This window comes from Phacochoerus africanus, chromosome X (genome assembly GCF_016906955.1).
Source record: "Phacochoerus africanus isolate WHEZ1 chromosome X, ROS_Pafr_v1, whole genome shotgun sequence".
NCBI classification, from domain to species: domain Eukaryota; kingdom Metazoa; phylum Chordata; class Mammalia; order Artiodactyla; family Suidae; genus Phacochoerus; species Phacochoerus africanus.
The window spans coordinates 82,353,764-82,360,103 of NC_062560.1; positions in this window are offsets into that span (position 1 = coordinate 82,353,764).

A 6,340-nucleotide genomic window follows, 5' to 3' on the forward strand; every position below is an offset into this window, starting at 1 on the left:
GTAAAGAAAATGAATGTGTGCAAGTGATGAAAAAAACACACATAGAATAAAAAGTGAAACTCCCTCAGCCTTCTGGAGAGACATATAATCCCAGCATGAGAACTCCTGCCTCTTGGAAAATAAGTAAGCCTTGTCCCTAAACCTGATATGATCTGTTGTTAATCAGCCACGATAAAGGTAAAAACACTTGCTAGTAACTCCTCAAACTGCGGTAATGCTGCTAATGGGCTGCGCCAGGGAAATAGGATAACAATTTACCTGAAAGTCGAACTAGCTCTTAATTAAAACTAATTGTACAACACAGAATTTCTATATTGTAGTGCGTGGGCCTGTACTTAGTTTTTAGGAACAGTTTAGAAATGTTTTCTTTTATTGCAGCAGAAAACCCAGTGTTAGCATTCGAGCAAAATGACTCATATTTATTGTTAAGGTATTCTTTGCAAAAGTCATAATTTTACAGAAAGCAAAGCAGAGTTTTTATAAATGAGGAAACTGGTATTCGAGTAAAATACCTTCTCAGATCCTTACTAAGAGCGTGAGCATTACTTTTCAACACACAGTCTAGTCTCAAAAATACTTAAGAAAGGATCTGCAAGTAAGAGTTCTCTTCTAGAAAATTTTAAGGGAACATTTTTCCTTCTCATAAGACAATATGTTTGTGGGACAGCCAGGGATGAAATTAATTTTTGTTAAAAACACACGAAGAGGACTTCAATGTGGCTCATTGAGTTAAGGATTTGGAGTTGTCGCTGCTGTGGTTATGTTCACTGCTATGGCTCAGGTTTGATCCCTGGCCTGGGAACTTCCTCATGCCACAAGTGTACCCCCCCAAAAAAATTACTTCTCATTTACAAAATACGATCTGTCATTACAACCTCTTATTAATTCTCTAAGAGACCCCCCCCCCAAACAGCTTGACGGAGACGAATGAAAATAAAAATAATGCCAATCACAAGTAGATTTTATATTAGAATTAATAATTTATTTCATTTGCTCACTATAATAAAGGGAAGAGCACAAGAGAAGTTAGCACATTTATAAAGAAAATCAAGCTGAGGCAGAACATTTTATCATTATAACTTTCCTATAGAGCAAACACATTTGCGATTAAAAACTTAAATTATACATCACACTTTTGCAAACACAGAGCAGAAGGCAAAGATAGAAAGCACGGTTACTTTGAGATTTATACGTCAAAATGGAGAACTAGTGTTCAATATTGCTGAGGTTTTGTGATAAGGCCTTAAGCTTAGAGGGCGGATGTGATGGATAATTTTCTTAAGGCCATAGAGAGAGTCAACTTCTATACATTCCCTGGCAAAACTGCACTACAGATAGAATGAGAAAAACACTTCAAAGTAAAACCAAGCAAACAAACCACCAGAAAAGCTAGGAAACTGAAAAGAATGAGGCAAAAAGTTACTTTGTTTTTGATTCATGGTTGTTTTCATGTGTTTGACAATGCAAGTTATTTCCAATAGAACTTAATAGTGCCCTTCTTGCACTCGCAGAGAGGGCAGTATTGTTAGATAGAGCAGTATCTGCACTGGGAGGCCCTGTCCTAGGGCCCTTCAGAGACACCAGAATCAAGAAAAAAATTCATTGTGTTCAGAAAAGCCAGGTAAAGGAAGGCTGGTACATACATGAGCTGCTGGATATATGACCTGGCTTTGTTGTTTTCAGTATGTCATAGCGCTAGTTCTGTTTTCATTGGAAATGACTTAACACTGAGTTGAAAGTTGGGGACCTGGGTGTTAAGTCTTGGCTCTGACACTAACCAGCTATAGGCAAGCCATTTCACCTCTTAGAGCCTCAGACAAGAATAGTCACCAGATGACCCCATGGGCATCATTCAGTGACTTAAAGTTTAAGTCAAAAGTGAATGCAGTTGTTTGAACAATGTTATCTTAGATCAAATCACCCCAACTTTCCCAGGTATGCTGAGAGGCTGTATAGAAAAGTTAATACAAGCGTTTTTGAAATGAATAGAGGTTAATGGAAAATTAATGCAGCTTCGGAACAAGGCCGTCCAGATATATACCTTTCTTCTTATTTGTGTGACCTGGGACAAATTTCTTCTCTGTGCACCCAGTTCCTGATCTAAAAAATGGGAATGATAATAGTACCTATCCCACAGGGCAACTATGAGGATTAACTGAAATAAGTCGTGTACAAGCTTAGAGCACTGCCTGTTTAATTCTAATACAGTCAGGAAGAATTACTGAATTAATTAAGCTAGGTCCTTTCTAGTAGAAGATGAGTTCAAGGTCACACATGGAGGAGTGAGACTTTTATTTTATTTTATTTTATTTATATATTTATTTATTTATTTTGTCTTTTCTAGGGCTGCACCCGTGGCGTATGGAGGTTTCCAGGGTAGGGGCCTAACCGGAGCTGTTGCTACCGGCCTACGCCAGAGCCACAGCAATGCGGAATCTAAGCCACATCTGCAACCTACATCACAGCTCGCAGTAACACCGGATCCTTAACCCACTGAGCAAGGCCAGGGATCAAACCCGAAACCTCATGGTTCCTAGTCAGATTCGTTAACCACTGAGCCACCACAGGAACTCCGAGAACTGAGACTTTTAAATGAAGGAAGATACTTCTTTTCCAGTCAAGAATGATGCTCTTTTACCCCCCAACCCCAATCCCAGTTACTTTCCAGGACAGTGATTCTCTAACTCTTATCTGGCATTAGAATTGCCTGGACAATTTATTACCACACAGGCTTTGAGACCCCAGCCCCAGAGTTTCTGATTTATAAGGCTAGGCTGAGGTTGAAAATATGCATTTCTAACAAATTTCTGGGTGATATTGATGTCTCTGGCCCAGGAAACATATTTTGATAACCACTGCACTAAATCCTATCTCCCCGATTTTTCATTGTCAGGGAACCATAAGGACCTGCATCAATTGGTTGCCTGAGGACATTGCCTCTTACTCAAGGAACTTAAAAGTACAGCATGCCAGCCAATGTATGAGTATTAAGGTACCTGACCACATTTGAGAACCACTAATCCATGATATCACACTCACTGCTTGTTCCCTGGCTCACTTATGTTCCAGTTACCCAGGCTTTTTTTTTTTTTTTTTTCTGGTTTGAAAACCAGCCAAAGACCCTACCTCAAGGGTTCTTGTGACTCCTCTGGTTTAAATTTGGTAGCTTGCCTTCTAGGCGTTAAAAAAGCTGACTCCTCATCAGTTTACTTATCATCTCCTCTTTATACAATATTTATAAAGAAAATCAAAGCGAGGTTTTAGGTTTTGTTGCTAAAGAAGGTCATTATAAACATATTTGAGATTAGCAACTTAAATTCTAAATTGCAATTTTTTTATATAATTTTTTTTTAATTTTCCCACTGTACAGCAAGGGGGTCAGGTTATCCTTACATGTATACATTACAATTACATTTTTCCCCCACCCTTTCTTCTGTTGCAACATGAGTATCTAGACAAAGTTCTCAATGCTATTCAGCAGGATCTCCTTGTAAATCTATTCTAAGTTGTGTCTGATAAGCCCAAGCTCCCGATCCCTCCCACTCCCTCCCCCTCCCATCAGGCAGCCACAAGTCTCTTCTCCAAGTCCATGATTTTCTTTTCTGAGGAGATGTTCATTTGTGCTGGATATTCGATTCCAGGTATAAGTGATATCATATGGTATTTGTCTTTGTCTTTCTGGCTCATTTCACTCAGGATGAGAGTCTCTAGTTCCACCCATGTTGCTGCAAATGGCATGATGTCATTCTTTTTTATGGCTGAGTAGGATTCCATTGTGTATATATACCACCTCTTCCGAATCCAATCCTCTGTCGATGGACATTTGGGTTGTTTCCATGTCCTGGCTATTGTGAATAGGGCGGCAATGAATATGCGGGTGCACGTGTCTCTTTTAAGTAGAGTTTTGTCCGGATAGATGCCCAAGAGTGGGATTGCGGGGTCATATGGAAGTTCTATGGATAGATTTCTAAGGTATCTCCAAACTGTTCTCCATAGTGGCTGTACCAGTTTCCATTCCCACCAACAGTGCAGGAGGGTTCCCTTTTCTCCACAGCCCCTCCAGCACTTGTTATTTGTGGATTTATTAATGAGGGCCATTCTGACTGGTGTGAGGTGATATCTCATGGTAGTTTTGATTTGCATTTCTCTTATAATCAGCAATGTTGAGCATTTTTTCATGTGTTTGCTGGCCATCTGTATATCTTCTTTGGAGAAATGTCTATTTTTCCATTGATTGATTGGCTTTTTTGCTGTTGGGTTGTATAAGTTGTTTATATATTCTAGAGATTAAGCCCTTGTCGGTTGCATCATTTGGAACTGTTTTCTCCCATTCTGTAAGTTGTCTTTTTGTTTTCTTTTGGGTTTCCTTTGCTGTGCAGAAGCTTGTCAGTTTGATGAGGTCCCATGGGTTTATTTTTGCTCTAATTTCTATTGCTTTGGGAGACTGACCTGAGAAAATATTCATGAGGTTGATGTCCGAGAGTGTTTTGCCTATGTTCTCTTCTAGGAGTTTGATGGTGTCCTGTCGTATATTTAAGTCTTTCAGCCATTTGGAGTGTATTTTGGTGCATGGTGTGAGGGTGTGTTCTAGTTTCATTGCTTTGCATGCAGCTGTCCAGGTTTCCCAGCAATGCTTGCTGAATAGACTTTCTTTTTCCCATTTGATGTTCTTGCCTCCCTTGTCAAAGACTCATGGACCATAGGTGTCAGGGTTTATTTCCGGATTCTCTCTTCTGTTCCATTGGTTTGTCTGTCTGTTTTGATACCAGTACCACACTGTTTTGATGACTGTGGCTTTGTAGTATTTCTTGAAGTCTGGGAGAGTTATGCCTCCTGCTTGGTTTTTGTTTCTCAGGATTGCTTTGGCGATTCTGGGTCTTTTGTGGTTCCATCTAAATGTTTGGATTGTTTGTTCTGGTTCTGTGAAAAATGTCCTGGGTAATTTGATAGGGATTGCATTGAATCTGTAGATTGCTTTGGGTAGTATGGCTATTTTTACAATATTGATTTTCCCAATCCAGGAACATGGAATATCTTTCCATTTCTTTACATCTTCTTTGATTTCTTTGATTAAAGGTTTATAGTTCTCAGCATATAGGTCCTTTACCTCCTTGGTCAGGTGTATTCCGAGGTATTTGATTTTGTGAAGTGCAATTTTAAAAGGCATCGTGTTTTTGTATTCCTTTTCTAATAGTTCATTGCTGGTATACAGAAATGCAACTGACTTCTGAATATTAATCTTATATCCTGCTACTTTGCTGAATTTATGAATCAGTTCAAGTCGTTTTTGGGTTGAGTCCTTAGGGTTTTCTATGTATAGTATCATGTCATCTGCATACAGTGACAGTTTCATCTCTTCTCTTCCTATATGGATGCCTTTTATTTTTTTTTTTTTCTAATTGCTGCGGCTAGGACTTCCAATGTTGAAGAGCAGTGGTGAGAGTGGGCATCCCTGTCTTGTTCCAGATTGGAGTGAGAAGGCTTTCAGTTTTTCCCCATTGAGGATTATATTTGCTGTGGGTTTCTCATAAATGGCTTTGATTATATTCAGGAATGTTCCCTCTGTACCCACTTTGGCGAGGGTCTTGATCATGCATGGATGTTGGACTTTGTCAAATGCTTTTTCTGCGTCTATTGAGATGATCATATGATTTTTGACTTTTTTTTTTTGTTAATGTGGTGTATGATGCTAATTGATTTGCGTATGTTGAACCATCCTTGTGAACCTGGGATGGACCCTACCTGGTCATGGTGTATAAGTTTTTTGGTATGTTGTTGGATTTGGTTGGCTAAGATTTTGTTGAGAATTTTTGCATCTATATTCATCAATGATATTGGGCAATAGTTTTCTTTTTTGGTGGTATCTCTGTCTGGTTTTGGAATGAGGGTGATGGTGGCATCATAGAATGTCTTTGGGAGTATTCCTTCTTCTTCAACCTTTTGAAAGAGTTTAAGGAGGATGGGCACCAGTTCCTCTTTTTGTGTTTGATAAAATTCACCTGTGAAGCCATCTGGTCCTGGACTTTTATTTGTAGGGAGTGATTTTATGACCTTTTCAATTTCATTTCTAGTGATCGGTCTGTTCAGTTAGTCTGTTTCTACTTGATTCAGTTTTGGCAGGCTGTAAGATTCTAGAAAATTGTCCATTTCTTCCAGATTGTCAAACTTGTTGCCATATAGTTGTTCATAGTATTCTCTTATGGTTTTTTTTGTATTTCTGCTGTATCCGTTGTGATTTCTCCTTTTTCATTTCTAATTTTGGTTATCTGGGTTCTTTCTCTCCTCTTTTTAGTGAGTCTGGCCAGAGGTTTGTCAATTTTGTTCACCTTTCCAAAGAACC